Source organism: Penaeus chinensis, chromosome 22 (genome assembly GCF_019202785.1).
Source record: "Penaeus chinensis breed Huanghai No. 1 chromosome 22, ASM1920278v2, whole genome shotgun sequence".
Lineage (NCBI taxonomy): Eukaryota > Metazoa > Arthropoda > Malacostraca > Decapoda > Penaeidae > Penaeus > Penaeus chinensis.
The window spans coordinates 26,311,386-26,331,021 of NC_061840.1; positions in this window are offsets into that span (position 1 = coordinate 26,311,386).

The following is a 19,636-nucleotide window of genomic DNA, read 5'->3' on the forward strand; positions in this document are numbered from 1 at the left end:
GAGACGCCCGGTGGAGGATGATCTACTTCGAGAAGCAGACCAAACACCAGACGAAGTCCTAGCAGGAGCCGCCTGGACGAGAAGGTGCGATCCAGACTGTGTTTTGGTATCATCCTCCTTATGATGCTGCTGCTTTTGCTGGGTTGATTCAGCAATTTGTTGAATTGTATCTTTCAATTCTTTGATTTGACTCATTAATTCCTTGACCGTTTCCTTTAATTCAGCAATTTCTTTATCCTTAGCTGCAAGTTCCTGACTGATGCCGTTTGCACTGGAAGTGTTGTTAGTTGCTGCTGAGGCGTAGGAAGTATTGGGTTTGCTGGTCAAACCTTCAACTTTCCTCTTGGCTTCACGGTAACTAACATCATGTCCTCTCATGTATGCTAATATTTCAGTCTCCTTCTTCAAGCTGCTGCACTCGGCAGAGCCAGATTGATGGGGACCTCCACAGTTAGCACACTTGAGCGTTTTCTCAGTACATACAGCAGTGTCATGTTCTCCAGCACATTTACCACAAGTAAATTTACTAGTATCTTTGTCATTGCATCGTAATGAGGTGTGTCCAAATTTTTGGCATCTATTACAGCGCATAGGTTTTTGAATGTAAGGTCGCACTTGGACACGTTCATATCCAACCGTGACATACTCAGGAATTTTACTCGAAGCAAAAGTCAAAAAGCACAATCCGGTTTTTGTTCGCACATTCCCGTCTTTCTTGGTCATGCAGTTCACGTCCACTACGCTTTGGTCCTTCATATTTTCCAGAATTTCACTCTCCTCCATTGTCCTCAAATCCCTGCTAAAGATTACTCCCTTGCAGGTATTGGGGCCAATGGGGATAGTTACGTTGACCTTCAAATCATGAATCTGCGTCAGTTTAAGCAAGTCCTTAATCTGGGAGTTGAATTGCACTTTTACAAGGAGGCTACCATCTCGCAATTTCTTGACAAAATCAAAATCGCCGTCCACTTGACCATCAAGGACCTTCTTGATGATGAAGGGGCTCACATTCAAAAGCGATTGATTTTCATTCACGCATTTGACAGTCAGATACCTTGCATTCTGTGGAGGGATGGAGAAGAATCGTCGTTCACGTTTGTCAGCAGTAGGGGTTCCGTTGTTCAAGGTCGTATTGGTCGTAGGCGAGTCATGGGTCGTCCCCCCTCCTTGAGGAGGAGGAGGGTTGTTAGCCGCGGGATCAATCATACTGGGTATCGGACCGAGTCCGACCCCTGGGCCCGTGCCCGTTGTCCTGAAGGGACCAGTTAACCCTTAACTATCGTTGAACAACCTAACAGCAATAGCTAAGAGAAGAGTGTGGCAGTTTCCGTCCTCTACCCCCCCAGTGGAAGCCTGGTTGCGTTCTCCAGTACCACAGAGGGATCGAGTTATGTGGAAGACACCTCCTTACCGCCGAACTTGCCTAGTGCGAAGGGCGGTAATTCGATGCCCACCCCCCAAGCGAATACGGGAGCCCACAAGGGTACTCCGGTAGGATCAGGGAAGTCACATGAAGAGAGGAAGAGAATTCAGAATAAAGAGAAAAGTGCGCCCAAAGGACGCCCCAGACTACTGGGCCTCCCTACCCAGGGGTCAAGGCCCGTAAGGGCTGCCCTGGTGTAGAAGAGAGCTGCGGGTCTGAGGTGGGGTGCTGACTACGCCTACTGTAGTCTCGTGTGACCTGCAAAATCAATGCACTGAAGGTGCAGGCAAAGCACAAAATGCTGAAAAAATCAGATTTACTCTACGTAAATTACGTTAAAAAACTCAGAAGCAATAGCGCCGAGCGAGACGAGAGGCCCCGGACACCAGGGTAGCTCCTGTGGCACAAGGCTTGGGTCTATTGCTGCTGCGTCTGAAAAGAGAGAGGTCCGAGCTGGTCAAAGTCTCGTACACGAGTGCAGCAGTATCTTTTTTTTTTTTTTTTTTTTTTTTTTTTTTTTTTTTTTTTTTTTTTTTTTTTTTGGATTTCTTGGCTATCAACCAGCGGCACATGGCCAAGGTTATTAAGCCAATGGATCCTATTTATTCTATCAATCTATATAAGGTCATAAAGTTTTGTCTCCCTTAGAAAAGCAATTACTTTAGTTATTATTTTTTCATTATCGGATAATAGATTTGATGTTGTGAATGGTATATTGTTTATTCTGCAGTAATTTTTTATGGTTTGTCTGTTATTACTGAATTTATGGCAGGTTATGAGGATATGGGCTATTGTAAGATGGCTTGTGCAATGGGGGCATTGTGGAGGGAATCTTTTTTCGATGTATGGTGTGAGGTGGGTGAGTCTTGTGGCGTTTGTTCTTAGGCGTGCCAACACCACCTCTTCTCTTCTTTCTCTTCTGTGGGAGGTGTCCCACGGCTCTATTGTGTTCTTGATTTTGTTTGTGAGTTGGAGGTTGGTCCACTCACTTTGCCACAGGAGATGTATTTTTGCTTTTATAAGAGACACAAAACACCTGAGATCTGTACGAATTATGGTAATGTCCAAATCGTCAGTTGACCCGGCTAATTTGTCAGCCTGTTCATTGCCATGGATACCAGAGTGGCCTGGTACCCATATTAGCTTGATTGATTTATTGGCACCGTGTAACTTACGAATGATATTACCCAGCAATTCATTTTTAGTGGTTTCTAAGGATTTAATAGCTTTAAGTGAACTTAATGAATCGGAAAAAATGACTATTCTATCGTGGGTCGTCGATAGTGCAAAATCAATGGCTTTATCAATGGCAAAAAGTTCAGCGAGAAAAATCGATGTATGATTCGGCAGTCTAAACTTTAGTTCACATTCAGTCGACCATACACCCGCACCCACGCCCTCATTTGTCTTGGAGCCGTCGGTATATATATGAAAAAAGGATAAATGCTTAATAAGGATCTCTCTAAACCGCTGGCGTACCTCACCCTCCGGCGCCATGGCCTTAGCTGATGGAAGCCAAGCTTCCATGATGGAAAAATTGGGTGTTTCCCATGGCGCTATGTTTGACTGAACCAGGGTATCAATAGTAGAGAGATCTATACCGACTTTCTCGACGAGGTCGTGGAGTCTTGTGGCAAAGGGCCTAATGCCTCCATTGCCATTGGGATGGCTCGGGTATCGAGCCACCTTAGCGGCATAGGTCAGGGCTAATTGGCCGCGTCTGAGTCGGAGGGGAGGTACTCCTGACTCCACCTCAAGACGCTCGATCCGAGTGCACTTCAGGGCTCCAAGACACACACGTAAACAGGCATTCTGCACAGCATCCAATCCTTTCAAACTTGTTTTCGATGCCGAATCATACACGATTGACCCATAATCTACTTTAGACCTAACCAGGGCTTTATATATCATTAGCAAAGACTTCCTATCAGCTCCCCATTTATTACCAGCAATGCACTTTAATAAATTTAGTGCTTTTTGACATTTATTCTTTAACTGACCAATGTGGTCTTTCCAATTAAGTCTACAATCAAAGAGTAGACCAAGAAATTTAGCAGAATTTTGAATGGGTATTGGGTGGTTATCTAAAGTTAGTCTGATATTTGGTATCTTTCTATGTGAAAAAATTACCCCAATACTCTTTCTGATGGAAAACTTAAAACCCCACTGGAGGCCCCAGTTATGAATCATATCCAATGCGAGTTGGATACGATTTGCCGAGAACTCTGCATTGTTGCTGGAATGCCACAATGCACAATCATCGGCGTACAGTGAGTATTTAAGATTTCGAGGGGGAGCTGGTAGGATGTCATTAATCATACATAGAAATAATGTTGGCGACAAGACACTTCCTTGTGGGACCCCGTTTGCCTGGACAAAAATGTCCGAAAAAGTGACATTGTCGGCAAAAAGTTTGACAGAGAACGTTCTGTCAGATATGAAATTTTGAATAAAACAAGGCAAGTTTCCACGTAATCCGAAAGCATAAAGTTTTCTGAGTAGGCCATATCGCCATGTCATGTCGTAGGCTTTTTCTATATCTAAAAATACTGAAATCAAAAAATCTTTTTTGGCAATTGCCTCTTGAATATGACTTTCCAGTTTTACTAGTTGATCGAGAGTTTGGCGTCCCTTTCGGAAGCCGCACTGCTCGTCAACTAGTAAATTACTGCTATTTAAAAAATGCAATAGCCTACTGTTAACAATTCGTTCCATGACCTTGCATAAGCAACTTGTCAACGCAATTGGTCGGTAGGAGATGGCAGTTCTGGGATTACCCCCTCCTTTCAATACAGGAATGATGTGGGCGAAGTGCCATGAGTTTGGAAAAGTGTGGCTTTTCCAAATTTCATTGTACACTTCTAGCAACTTAATCATGTCATCATGATTAAGATGCTTCATCATCTCATATCGAATCTCATCGGGGCCCGGGGATGTTCCTCTACAGGCTTCTAGGGCTCGGACAAGCTCATTCATTGTTAGGTCTTTATTATAATCAAAGTCATCTCCTGTGGCAAAGTGAATAGGCTGCAGCTCAGCGGCTTCCTTGGTGGGCAGGAAAGCAGGATGGTAGTTTGCTGAGCTGCTTGTATAAGAGAACTGCCTGGCGAGTACATTAGCAATGTCTTTTGGTGAATCGAAATTTGTTCCCTCGTGGATGATGTTTTTTATTTTGCAGGATGTTTTGTTTTTATTAATTTTTTTGACAGTGGACCAAACCTCTGATATGTTTGTATTACTATTGATTGTAGAGACAAAGCTACGCCAGGAGTCTCTTTTAGCTTGTCTAATTACTCTACGAGCCCTAGCTCTTGCTAGTTTGTAGTTGCAAAAGTTCTCATTATTGATGTTATTTTTGAAAAGCCTGTAGGCCTTATTGCGTCGGCACAGCGCCCTGCGGCAATCTGGTGTCCACCATGGAACTCTATGCTTAACGCTATCTGTCGAAGTTTTAGGAATGGATAGCAAAGCTGCTTCTAAAATCGAATTCTGAATATTGTTTACTTTATCATCAATGGTTTCTCCAACAAGTTCGAGCTTGACGCTCCTTGTGAACGCGACCCAGTCTGCTCTTTTTATGTTAAATTTAGGTGCTGAAGGCGTTCTTGCTGTGTCGCATGAATATTTAATCAAAATAGGAAGATGATCGCTTCCCAACGAGTCGTCAATGGTGTGCCACAGGCACTTGGCTGCTACTGATGATGAGACCAGTGATATGTCTATAAAGCTCAAATTCCCGGTATTATCGTCTACCCGTGTTGGGCTACCATCGTTCAGAAGGACTAAATCAGAGTCGTTAATCAGCTTAACTACTTGCTCACCTCTACCATCCGCCCGCAGGGAACCCCATAATGTATGATGAGCATTAAAATCACCTAGAATTACTTTATTTTGTGGCAGACTATCCTGAAGAGCAAAGAGCTCATCATAAATTACCACTTTATCAGGGGGACAATAAACCGAACATGTAGCCAGATACGTGTTATTGATTTTTACTTTGCATGCGACAACCTCCAAAGTAGAATCAATAATCACTTCTGTAAAAGGGAGGCTTTGGTGGATGTACATGGCGACTCCGCCTCCACCCCTACCCTCACGATCCTTCCGACACAAATGGTTGTTTCTGAGTGATACGACCTCGTCGCAGACGAGGTTGTTTAAGTGTGTTTCTTGTAAGACTATAATATCGGGAGCATAGGACGAGGCTAATAATCTGAGGTCGTTTACTTTAGATCTAATACTTCGACAGTTCCATTGTATAATGGTTAACGCGATGATTACGTTTTATGGGGTTTGGAAGTGCCTTGTCCGCCAGTTTTAATTTTCTTTTTCTGGGAGGGAGGTTCGTCCTCCTCTCCCTCGCTACCCAGGGGCCTCCCATGGGTATTTTTGGAGACAGTAGCCTCCATGTCCTGCGTCTCGCTGCCAGGGAGACGCCCGGTGGAGGATGATCTGCTTCGAGAAGCAGACCAAACACCAGACGAAGTCCTAGCAGGAGCCGCCTGGACGAGAAGGTGCGATCCAGACTGTGTTTTGGTATCATCCTCCTTATGATGCTGCTGCTTTTGCTGGGTTGATTCAGCAATTTGTTGAATTGTATCTTTCAATTCTTTGATTTGACTCATTAATTCCTTGACCGTTTCCTTTAATTCAGCAATTTCTTTATCCTTAGCTGCAAGTTCCCGACTGATGCCGTTTGCACTGGAAGTGTTGTTAGTTGCTGCTGAAGCGTAGGAAGTATTGGGTTTGCTGGTCAAACCTTCAACTTTCCTCTTGGCTTCACGGTAACTAACATCATGTCCTCTCATGTATGCTAATATTTCAGTCTCCTTCTTCAAGCTGCTGCACTCGGCAGAGCCAGATTGATGGGGACCTCCACAGTTAGCACACTTGAGCGTTTTCTCAGTACATACAGCAGTGTCATGTTCTCCAGCACATTTACCACAAGTAAATTTACTAGTATCTTTGTCATTGCATCGTAATGAGGTGTGTCCAAATTTTTGGCATCTATTACAGCGCATAGGTTTTTGAATGTAAGGTCGCACTTGGACACGTTCATATCCAACCGTGACATACTCAGGAATTTTACTTGAAGCAAAAGTCAAAAAGCACAATCCGGTTTTTGTTCGCACATTCCCGTCTTTCTTGGTCATGCAGTTCACGTCCACTACGCTTTGGTCCTTCATATTTTCCAGAATTTCACTCTCCTCCATTGTTCTCAAATCCCTGCTAAAGATTACTCCCTTGCAGGTATTGGGGCCAATGGGGATAGTTACGTTGACCTTCAAATCATGAATCTGCGTCAGTTTAAGCAAGTCCTTAATCTGGGAGTTGAATTGCACTTTTACAAGGAGGCTACCATCTCGCAATTTCTTGACAAAATCAAAGTCGCCGTCCACTTGACCATCAAGGACCTTCTTGATGATGAAGGGGCTCACATTCAAAAGCGATTGATTTTCATTCACGCATTTGACAGTCAGATACCTTGCATTCTGTGGAGGGATGGAAAAGAATCGTCGTTCACGTTTGTCAGCAGTAGGGGTTCCGTTGTTCAAGGTCGTATTGGTCGTAGGCGAGTCATGGGTCGTCCCCCCTCCTTGAGGAGGAGGAGGGTTGTTAGCCGCGGGATCAATCATGCTGGGTATCGGACCGAGTCCGACCCCTGGGCCCGTGCCCGTTGTCCTGAAGGGACCAGTTAACCCTTAACTATCGTTGAACAACCTAACAGCAATAGCTAAGAGAAGAGTGGCAGTTTCCGTCCTCTACCCCCCCAGTGGAAGCCTGGTTGCGTTCTCCAGTACCACAGAGGGATCGAGTTATGTGGAAGACACCTCCTTACCGCCGAACTTGCCTAGTGCGAAGGGCGGTAATTCGATGCCCACCCCCCAAGCGAATACGGGAGCCCACAAGGGTACTCCGGTAGGCTCAGGGAAGTCACATGAAGAGAGGAAGAGAATTCAGAATAAAGAGAAAGTGCGCCCAAAGGACGCCCCAGACTACTGGGCCTCCCTACCCAGGGGTCAAAGCCCGTAAGGGCTGCCCTGGTGTAGAAGAGAGCTGCGGGTCTGAGGTGGGGTGCTGACTACGCCTACTGTAGTCTCGTGTGACCTGCAAAATCAATGCACTGAAGGTGCAGGCAAAGCACAAAATGCTGAAAAAATCAGATTTACTCTACGTAAATTACGTTAAATAACTCAGAAGCAATAGCGCCGAGCGAGACGAGAGGCCCCGGACACCAGGGTAGCTCCTGTGGCACAAGGCTTGGGTCTATTGCTGCTGCGTCTGAAAAGAGAGGTCCGAGCTGGTTAGAGTCTCGTTCACGAGCAGTATCTTTTTTTTTTTTTTTTTTTTTTTTTTTTTTTTTTTTTTTTTTTTTGGATTTCTTGGCTATCAACCAGCGGCACATGGCCAAGGTTATTAAGCCAATGGATCCTATTTATTCTATCAATCTATATAAGGTCATAAAGTTTTGTCTCCCTTAGAAAAGCAATTACTTTAGTTATTATTTTTTCATTATCGGATAATAGATTTGATGTTGTGAATGGTATATTGTTTATTCTGCAGTAATTTTTTATGGTTTGTCTGTTATTATTGAATTTATGGCAGGTTATGAGGATATGGGCTATTGTAAGATGGCTTGTGCAATGGGGGCATTGTGGAGGGAATCTTTTTTCGATGTATGGTGTGAGGTGGGTGAGTCTTGTGGCGTTTGTTCTTAGGCGTGCCAACACCACCTCTTCTCTTCTTTCTCTTCTGTGGGAGGTGTCCCACGGCTCTATTGTGTTCTTGATTTTGTTTGTGAGTTGGAGGTTGGTCCACTCACTTTGCCACAGGAGATGTATTTTTGCTTTTATAAGAGACACAAAACACCTGAGATCTGTACGAATTATGGTAATGTCCAAATCGTCAGTTGACCCGGCTAATTTGTCAGCCTGTTCATTGCCATGGATGCCAGAGTGGCCTGGTACCCATATTAGCTTGATTGATTTATTGGCACCGTGTAACTTACGAATGATATTACCCAGCAATTCATTTTTAGTGGTTTCTAAGGATTTAATAGCTTTAAGTGAACTTAATGAATCGGAAAAAATGACTATTCTATCGTGGATCGTCGATAGAGCAAAATCAATAGCTTTGTCAATGGCAAAAAGTTCAGCAAGAAAGATCGATGTATGATTCGGCAGTCTAAACTTTAGTTCACATTCAGTCGACCATACACCCGCACCCACACCCTCATTTGTCTTGGAGCCGTCGGTATATATATGAAAAAAGGATAAATGCTTAATAAGGATCTCTCTAAACCGCTGGCGTACCTCACCCTCCGGTGCCATGGCCTTAGCTGATGGAAGCCAAGCTTCCATGATGGAAAAATTGGGTGTTTCCCATGGCGCTATGTTTGACTGAACCAGGGTATCAATAGTAGAGAGATCTATACCGACTTTCTCGACGAGGTCGTGGAGTCTCGTGGCAAAGGGCCTAATGCCTCCATTGCCATTGGGATGGCTCGGGTATCGAGCCACCTCAGCGGCATAGGTCAGGGCTAATTGGCCGCGTCTGAGTCGGAGGGGAGGTACTCCTGACTCCACCTCAAGACGCTCGATCCGAGTGCACTTCAGGGCTCCAAGACACACACGTAAACAGGCATTCTGCACAGCATCCAATCCTTTCAAACTTGTTTTCGATGCCGAATCATACACGATTGACCCATAATCTACTTTAGACCTAACCAGGGCTTTATATATCATTAGCAAAGACTTCCTATCAGCTCCCCATTTATTACCAGCAATGCACTTTAATAAATTTAGTGCTTTTTGACATTTATTCTTTAACTGACCAATGTGGTCTTTCCAATTAAGTCTACAATCAAAGAGTAGACCAAGAAATCTAGCAGAATTTTGAATGGGTATTGGGTGGTTATCTAAAGTTAGTCTGATATTTGGTATCTTTCTATGTGAAAAAATTACCCCAATACTCTTTCTAATGGAAAACTTAAAACCCCACTGGAGGCCCCAGTTATGAATCATATCCAATGCGAGTTGGATACGATTTGCCGAGAACTCTGCATTGTTGCTGGAATGCCACAATGCACAATCATCGGCGTACAGTGAGTATTTAAGATTTCGAGGGGGAGCTGGTAGGATGTCATTAATCATACATAGAAATAATGTTGGCGACAAGACACTTCCTTGTGGGACCCCGTTTGCCTGGACAAAAATGTCCGAAAAAGTGACATTGTCGGCAAAAAGTTTGACAGAGAACGTTCTGTCAGATATGAAATTTTGAATAAAACAAGGCAAGTTTCCACGTAATCCGAAAGCATAAAGTTTTCTGAGTAGGCCATATCGCCATGTCATGTCGTAGGCTTTTTCTATATCTAAAAATACTGAAATCAAAAAATCTTTTTTGGCAATTGCCTCTTGAATATGACTTTCCAGCTTTACTAGTTGATCGAGAGTTTGGCGTCCCTTTCGGAAGCCGCACTGCTCGTCAACTAGTAAATTACTGCTATTTAAAAAATGCAATAGCCTACTGTTAACAATTCTTTCCATGACCTTGCATAAGCAACTTGTCAACGCAATTGGTCGGTAGGAGATGGCAGTTCTGGGATTACCCCCTCCTTTCAATACAGGAATGATGTGGGCAAAGTGCCATGAGTTTGGAAAAGTGTGGCTTTTCCAAATTTCATTGTACACTTCTAGCAACTTAATCATGTCATCATGATTAAGATGCTTCATCATCTCATATCGAATCTCATCGGGGCCCGGGGATGTTCCTCTACAGGCTTCTAGGGCTCGGACAAGCTCATTCATAGTTAGGTCTTTATTATAATCAAAGTCATCTCCTGTGGCAAAGTGAATAGGTTGCAGCTCAGCGGCTTCCTTGGTGGGCAGGAAAGCAGGATGGTAGTTTGCCGAGCTGCTTGTATAAGAGAACTGCCTGGCGAGTACATTAGCAATGTCTTTTGGTGAATCGAAATATGTTCCCTCGTGGATGATGTTTTTAATTTTGCAGGATGTTTTGTTTTTATTAATTTTTTTGACAGTGGACCAAACCTCTGATATTTTTGTATTACTATTTATTGTAGAGACAAAGCTACGCCAGGAGTCTCTTTTAGCTTGTCTAATTACTCTACGAGCCCTAGCTCTTGCTTGTTTGTAATTGCAAAAGTTCTCATTAGTGATGTTATTTTTGAAAAGCCTGTAGGCCTTATTGCGTCGGCACAGCGCCCTGCGGCAATCTGGTGTCCACCATGGAACTCTATGCTTAACGCTATCTGTCGAAGTTTTAGGAATGGATAGCAAGGCTGCTTCTAAAATCGAATTCTGAATATTATTTACTTTATCATCAATGGTTTCTCCAACAAGTTCGAGCTTGACGCTCCTTGTGAAGGCGACCCAGTCTGCTCTTTTTACGTTAAATTTAGGCGCTGAAGGCGTTCTTGCTGTGTCGCATGAATATTTAATCAAAATAGGAAGATGATCGCTTCCCAACGAGTCGTCAATGGTGTGCCACAGGCACTTGGCTGCTACTGATGATGAGACCAGTGATATGTCTATAAAGCTCAAATTCCCGGTATTATCGTCTACCCGCGTTGGGCTACCATCGTTCAGAAGGACTAAATCAGAGTCGTTAATCAGCTTAACTACTTGCTCACCTCTACCATCCGCCCGCAGGGAACCCCATAATGTATGATGAGCATTAAAATCACCTAGAATTACTTTATTTTGTGGCAGACTATCCTGAAGAGCAAAGAGCTCATCATAAATTACCACTTTATCAGGGGGACAATAAACCGAACATGTAGCCAGATACGTGTTATTGATTTTTACTTTGCATGCGACAACCTCCAAAGTAGAATCAATAATCACTTCTGTAAAAGGGAGGCTTTGGTGGATGTACATGGCGACTCCGCCTCCACCCCTACCCTCACGATCCTTCCGACACAAATGGTAGTTTCTGAGTGATACGACCTCGTCGCAGACGAGGTTGTTTAAGTGTGTTTCTTGTAAGACTATAATATCGGGAGCATAGGACGAGGCTAATAATCTGAGGTCGTTTACTTTAGATCTAATACTTCGACAGTTCCATTGTATAATGGTTAACGCGATGATTACGTTTTATGGGGTTTGGAAGTGCCTTGTCCGCCAGTTTTAATTTTCTTTTTCTGGGAGGGAGGTTCGTCCTCCTCTCCCTCGCTACCCAGGGGCCTCCCATGGGTATTTTTGGAGACAGTAGCCTCCATGTCCTGCGTCTCGCTGCCAGGGAGACGCCCGGTGGAGGATGATCTGCTTCGAGAAGCAGACCAAACACCAGACGAAGTCCTAGCAGGAGCCGCCTGGACGAGAAGGTGCGATCCAGACTGTGTTTTGGTATCATCCTCCTTATGATGCTGCTGCTTTTGCTGGGTTGATTCAGCAATTTGTTGAATTGTATCTTTCAATTCTTTGATTTGACTCATTAATTCCTTGACCGTTTCCTTTAATTCAGCAATTTCTTTATCCTTAGCTGCAAGTTCCTGACTGATGCCGTTTGCACTGGAAGAGTTGTTAGTTGCTGCTGAAGCGTAGGAAGTATTGGGTTTGCTGGTCAAACCTTCAACTTTCCTCTTGGCTTCACGGTAACTAACATCATGTCCTCTCATGTATGCTAATATTTCAGTCTCCTTCTTCAAGCTGCTGCACTCGGCAGAGCCAGATTGATGGGGACCTCCACAGTTAGCACACTTGAGCGAAGTCTCAGTACATACAGCAGTGTCATGATCTCCAGCACATTTACCACAAGTAAATTTATTGGTATCCTTATCATTGCATCGTAATGAGGTGTGTCCAAATTTTTGGCATCTATTACAGCGCATAGGTTTTTGAATGTAAGGTCGCACTTGGACACGTTCATATCCAACCGTGACATACTCAGGAATTTTACTTGAAGCAAAGGTCAAAAAGCACAATCCGGTTTTTGTTCGCACATTCCCGTCTTTCTTGGTCATGCAGTTCACGTCCACTACGCTTTGGTCCTTCATATTTTCCAGAATTTCACTCTCCTCCATTGTCCTCAAATCCCTGCTAAAGATTACTCCCTTGCAGGTATTGGGGCCAATGGGGATAGTTACGTTGACCTTCAAATCATGAATTTGCGTCAGTTTAAGCAAGTCCTTAATCTGGGAGTTGAATTGCACTTTTACAAGGAGGCTACCATCTCGCAATTTCTTGACAAAATCAAAATCGCCGTCCACTTGACCATCAAGGACCTTCTTGATGATGAAGGGGCTCACATTCAAAAGCGATTGATTTTCATTCACGCATTTGACAGTCAGATACCTTGCATTCTGTGGAGGGATTGAAAAAAATCGTCGTTCTCGTTTGTCAGCAGTAGGGGTTCCGTTGTTCAAGGTCGCATTAGTCTTAGAGGAGTCATGGGTCGTCCCCCCTCCTTGAGGAGGAGGAGGGTTAGCCGAGGAATCGCACATGCTGGGTATCGGACCGAGTCCGACCCCTGAGCCCGTGCCCGTTGTCCTGAAGGGACCAGTTAACCCTTAACTATCGTTGAACAACCTAACAGCAATAGCTAAGAGAAGAGTGTGGCAGTTTCCGTCCTCTACCCCCCCAGTGGAAGCCTGGTTGCGTTCTCCAGTACCAAAGAGGGATCGAGTTATGTGGAAGACACCTCCTTACCGCCGAACTTGCCTAGTGCGAAGGGCGGTAATTCGATGCCCACCCCCCAAGCGAATACGGGAGCCCACAAGGGTACTCCGGTAGGCTCAGGGAAGTCACATGAAGAGAGGAAGAGAATTCAGAATAAAGAGAAAAGTGCGCCCAAAGGACGCCCCAGACTACTGGGCCTCCCTACCCAGGGGTCAAGGCCCGTAAGGGCTGCCCTGGTGTAGAAGAGAGCTGCGGGTCTGAGGTGGGGTGCTGACTACGCCTACTGTAGTCTCGTGTGACCTGCAAAATCAATGCACTGAAGGTGCAGGCAAAGCACAAAATGCTGAAAAAATCAGATTTACTCTACGTAAATTACGTTAAAAAACTCAGAAGCAATAGCGCCGAGCGAGACGAGAGGCCCCGGACACCAGGGTAGCTCCTGTGGCACAAGGCTTGGGTCTATTGCTGCTGCGTCTGAAAAGAGAGAGGTCCGAGCTGGTCAAAGTCTCGTACACGAGTCCGAGCAGTATCGATTTTTTTTTTTTTTTTGTTGGATTTCTTGGCTATCAACCAACGGCACATGGCCAAGGTTATTAAGCCAATGGATCCTATTTATTCTATCAATCTATATAAGGTCATAAAGTTTTGTCTCCCTTAGAAAAGCAATTACTTTATTTATTATTTTTTCATCGTCTGACAAGATATTTTCTATTGTGAGTGGCATTTGTTTTATTCTGAAATAATTTTGGAGTGGTTGTCTTTTATATAAATATTTTTGGCATTCTATTAAAAGGTGTTTTATGGTAAGGCTGGTATTGCAGTCAGGGCATTGTGGAGGGAAGGTCTTCTCAATGTAGGGAGTGAGGTGGGTTAGTCTTGTAGCGTTGACCCTAAGACGGGCCAACACCACCTCCTCTCTTCGTTCTCTTCTGTATGATGTAGACCACGGTTCTATTGTGGTTTTGTGTTTATGGTTTATTTGGAGGCTGGTCCACTCACTTTGCCACAGGAGATGTATTTTTGCTTTTATAAGAGACACAAAACACCTGAGATCTGTACGAATTATGGTAATGTCCAAATCGTCAGTTGACCCGGCTAATTTGTCAGCCTGTTCATTGCCATGGATACCAGAGTGGCCTGGTACCCATATTAGCTTGATTGATTTATTGGCACCGTGTAACTTACGAATGATATTACCCAGCAATTCATTTTTAGTGGTTTCTAAGGATTTAATAGCTTTAAGTGAACTTAACGAATCGGAAAAAATGACGATTCTATCGTGGGTCGTCGATAGTGCAAAATCAATGGCTTTATCAATGGCAAAAAGTTCAGCGAGAAAAATCGATGTATGATTCGGCAGTCTAAACTTTAGTTCACATTCAGTCGACCATACACCCGCACCCACACCCTCATTTGTCTTGGAGCCGTCGGTATATATATGAAAAAAGGATAAATGCTTAATAAGGATCTCTCTAAACCGCTGGCGTACCTCACCCTCCGGCGCCATGGCCTTAGCTGATGGAAGCCAAGCTTCCATGATGGAAAAATTGGGTGTTTCCCATGGCGCTATGTTTGACTGAACCAGGGTATCAATAGTAGAGAGATCTATACCGACTTTCTCGACGAGGTCGTGGAGTCTTGTGGCAAAGGGCCTAATGCCTCCATTGCCATTGGGATGGCTCGGGTATCGAGCCACCTTAGCGGCATAGGTCAGGGCTAATTGGCCGCGTCTGAGTCGGAGGGGAGGTACTCCTGACTCCACCTCAAGACGCTCGATCCGAGTGCACTTCAGGGCTCCAAGACACACACGTAAACAGGCATTCTGCACAGCATCCAATCCTTTCAAACTTGTTTTCGATGCCGAATCATACACGATTGACCCATAATCTACTTTAGACCTAACCAGGGCTTTATATATCATTAGCAAAGACTTCCTATCAGCTCCCCATTTATTACCAGCAATGCACTTTAATAAATTTAGTGCTTTTTGACATTTATTCTTTAACTGACCAATGTGGTCTTTCCAATTAAGTCTACAATCAAAGAGTAGACCAAGAAATTTAGCAGAATTTTGAATGGGTATTGGGTGGTTATCTAATGTTAGTCTGATATTTGGTATCTTTCTATGTGAAAAAATTACCCCAATACTCTTTCTAATGGAAAACTTAAAACCCCACTGGAGGCCCCAGTTATGAATCATATCCAATGCAAGTTGGATACGATTTGCCGAGAACTCTGCATTGTTGCTGGAATGCCACAATGCACAATCATCGGCGTACAGTGAGTATTTAAGATTTCGAGGGGGAGCTGGTAGGATGTCATTAATCATACATAGAAATAATGTTGGCGACAAGACACTTCCTTGTGGGACCCCCGTTTGCCTGGACAAAAATGTCCGAAAAAGTGACATTGTCGGCAAAAAGTTTGACAGAGAACGTTCTGTCAGATATGAAATTTTGAATAAAACAAGGCAAGTTTCCACGTAATCCGAAAGCATAAAGTTTTCTGAGTAGGCCATATCGCCATGTCATGTCGTAGGCTTTTTCTATATCTAAAAATACTGAAATCAAAAAATCTTTTTTGGCAATTGCCTCTTGAATATGACTGTCCAGCTTTACTAGTTGATCGAGAGTTTGGCGTCCCTTTCGGAAGCCGCACTGCTCGTCAACTAGTAAATTACTGCTATTTAAAAAATGCAATAGCCTACTGTTAACAATTCGTTCCATGACCTTGCATAAGCAACTTGTCAACGCAATTGGTCGGTAGGAGATGGCAGTTCTGGGATTACCCCCTCCTTTCAATACAGGAATGATGTGGGCGAAGTGCCATGAGTTTGGAAAAGTGTGGCTTTTCCAAATTTCATTGTACACTTCTAGCAACTTAATCATGTCATCATGATTAAGATGCTTCATCATCTCATATCGAATCTCATCGGGGCCCGGGGATGTTCCTCTACAGGCTTCTAGGGCTCGGACAAGCTCATTCATTGTTAGGTCTTTATTATAATCAAAGTCATCTCCTGTGGCAAAGTGAATAGGTTGCAGCTCAGCGGCTTCCTTGGTGGGCAGGAAAGCAGGATGATAGTTTGCTGAGCTGCTTGTATAAGAGAACTGCCTGGCGAGTACATTAGCAATGTCTTTTGGTGAATCGAAATTTGTTCCCTCGTGGATGATGTTTTTAATTTTGCAGGATGTTTTGTTTTTATTAATTTTTTTGACAGTGGACCAAACCTCTGATATTTTTGTATTACTATTGATTGTAGAGACAAAGCTACGCCAGGAGTCTCTTTTAGCTTGTCTAATTACTCTACGAGCCCTAGCTCTTGCTAGTTTGTAGTTGCAAAAGTTCTCATTATTGATGTTATTTTTGAAAAGCCTGTAGGCCTTATTGCGTCGGCACAGCGCCCTGCGGCAATCTGGTGTCCACCATGGAACTCTATGCTTAACGCTATCTGTCGAAGTTTTAGGAATGGATAGCAAAGCTGCTTCTAAAATCGAATTCTGAATATTGTTTACTTTATCATCAATGGTTTCTCCAACAAGTTCGAGCTTGACGCTCCTTGTGAAGGCGACCCAGTCTGCTCTTTTTATGTTAAATTTAGGCGCTGAAGGCGTTCTTGCTGTGTCGCATGAATATTTAATCAAAATAGGAAGATGATCGCTTCCCAACGAGTCGTCAATGGTGTGCCACAGGCACTTGGCTGCTACTGATGATGAGACCAGTGATATGTCTATAAAGCTCAAATTCCCGGTATTATCGTCTACCCGTGTTGGGCTACCATCGTTCAGAAGGACTAAATCAGAGTCGTTAATCAGCTTAACTACTTGCTCACCTCTACCATCCGCCCGCAGGGAACCCCATAATGTATGATGAGCATTAAAATCACCTAGAATTACTTTATTTTGTGGCAGACTATCCTGAAGAGCAAAGAGCTCATCATAAATTACCACTTTATCAGGGGGACAATAAACCGAACATGTAGCCAGATACGTGTTATTGATTTTTACTTTGCATGCGACAACCTCCAAAGTAGAATCAATAATCACTTCTGTAAAAGGGAGGCTTTGGTGGATGTACATGGCGACTCCGCCTCCACCCCTACCCTCACGATCCTTCCGACACAAATGGTAGTTTCTGAGTGATACGACCTCGTCGCAGACGAGGTTGTTTAAGTGTGTTTCTTGTAAGACTATAATATCGGGAGCATAGGACGAGGCTAATAATCTGAGGTCGTTTACTTTAGATCTAATACTTCGACAGTTCCATTGTATAATGGTTAACGCGATGATTACGTTTTATGGGGTTTGGAAGTGCCTTGTCCGCCAGTTTTAATTTTCTTTTTCTGGGAGGGAGGTTCGTCCTCCTCTCCCTCGCTACCCAGGGGCCTCCCATGGGTATTTTTGGAGACAGTAGCCTCCATGTCCTGCGTCTCGCTGCCAGGGAGACGCCCGGTGGAGGATGATCTGCTTCGAGAAGCAGACCAAACACCAGACGAAGTCCTAGCAGGAGCCGCCTGGACGAGAAGGTGCGATCCAGACTGTGTTTTGGTATCATCCTCCTTATGATGCTGCTGCTTTTGCTGGGTTGATTCAGCAATTTGTTGAATTGTATCTTTCAATTCTTTGATTTGACTCATTAATTCCTTGACCGTTTCCTTTAATTCAGCAATTTCTTTATCCTTAGCTGCAAGTTCCCGACTGATGCCGTTTGCACTGGAAGAGTTGTTAGTTGCTGCTGAAGCGTAGGAAGTATTGGGTTTGCTGGTCAAACCTTCAACTTTCCTCTTGGCTTCACGGTAACTAACATCATGTCCTCTCATGTATGCTAATATTTCAGTCTCCTTCTTCAAGCTGCTGCACTCGGCAGAGCCAGATTGATGGGGACCTCCACAGTTAGCACACTTGAGCGAAGTCTCAGTACATACAGCAGTGTCATGATCTCCAGCACATTTACCACAAGTAAATTTATTGGTATCCTTATCATTGCATCGTAATGAGGTGTGTCCAAATTTTTGGCATCTATTACAGCGCATAGGTTTTTGAATGTAAGGTCGCACTTGGACACGTTCATATCCAACCGTGACATACTCAGGAATTTTACTTGAAGCAAAGGTCAAAAAGCACAATCCGGTTTTTGTTCGCACATTCCCGTCTTTCTTGGTCATGCAGTTCACGTCCACTACGCTTTGGTCCTTCATATTTTCCAGAATTTCACTCTCCTCCATTGTCCTCAAATCCCTGCTAAAGATTACTCCCTTGCAGGTATTGGGGCCAATGGGGATAGTTACGTTGACCTTCAAATCATGAATTTGCGTCAGTTTAAGCAAGTCCTTAATCTGGGAGTTGAATTGCACTTTTACAAGGAGGCTACCATCTCGCAATTTCTTGACAAAATCAAAATCGCCGTCCACTTGACCATCAAGGACCTTCTTGATGATGAAGGGGCTCACATTCAAAAGCGATTGATTTTCATTCACGCATTTGACAGTCAGATACCTTGCATTCTGTGGAGGGATTGAAAAAAATCGTCGTTCTCGTTTGTCAGCAGTAGGGGTTCCGTTGTTCAAGGTCGCATTAGTCTTAGAGGAGTCATGGGTCGTCCCCCCTCCTTGAGGAGGAGGAGGGTTAGCCGAGGAATCGCACATGCTGGGTATCGGACCGAGTCCGACCCCTGGGCCCGTGCCCGTTGTCCTGAAGGGACCAGTTAACCCTTAACTATCGTTGAACAACCTAACAGCAATAGCTAAGAGAAGAGTGTGGCAGTTTCCGTCCTCTACCCCCCCAGTGGAAGCCTGGTTGCGTTCTCCAGTACCACAGAGGGATCGAGTTATGTGGAAGACACCTCCTTACCGCCGAACTTGCCTAGTGCGAAGGGCGGTAATTCGATGCCCACCCCCCAAGCGAATACGGGAGCCCACAAGGGTACTCCGGTAGGCTCAGGGAAGTCACATGAAGAGAGGAAGAGAATTTAGAATAAAGAAAAAGTGCGCCCAAAGGACGCCCCAGACTACTGGGCCTCCCTACCCAGGGGTCAAAGCCCGTAAGGGCTGCCCTGGTGTAGAAAAGAGCTGCGGGTCTGAGGTGGGGTGCTGACTACGCCTACTGTAGTCTCGTGTGACCTGCAAAATCAATGCACTGAAGGTGCAGGCAAAGCACAAAATGCTGAAAAAATCAGATTTACTCTACGTATATTACGTTAAATAACTCAGAAGCAATAGCGCCGAGCGAGACGAGAGGCCCCGGACACCAGGGTAACTCCTGTGGCACAAGGCTTGGGTCTATTGCTGCTGCGTCTGAAAAGAGAGGTCCGAGCTGGTTAGAGTCTCGTTCACGAGTGGGGCAGTATCGAGAGGAATGGTATTAATAAGAAAAACACATTTTCCCGCCAATTCAAGGAATGGGGAAATCAGGATCGGTAAATTGGGCCCTACTAATAGACTCCGTGCCGACTGAGCACATGTGGAGCCATCTATATATAACAAAATTCACAAAAAACTACTGGGGACAGAACATAAATCCGGGGCGAATGGGTTAAAAGGGGCTTCAACACATCTGCGCGAGGTCAAAGGCGG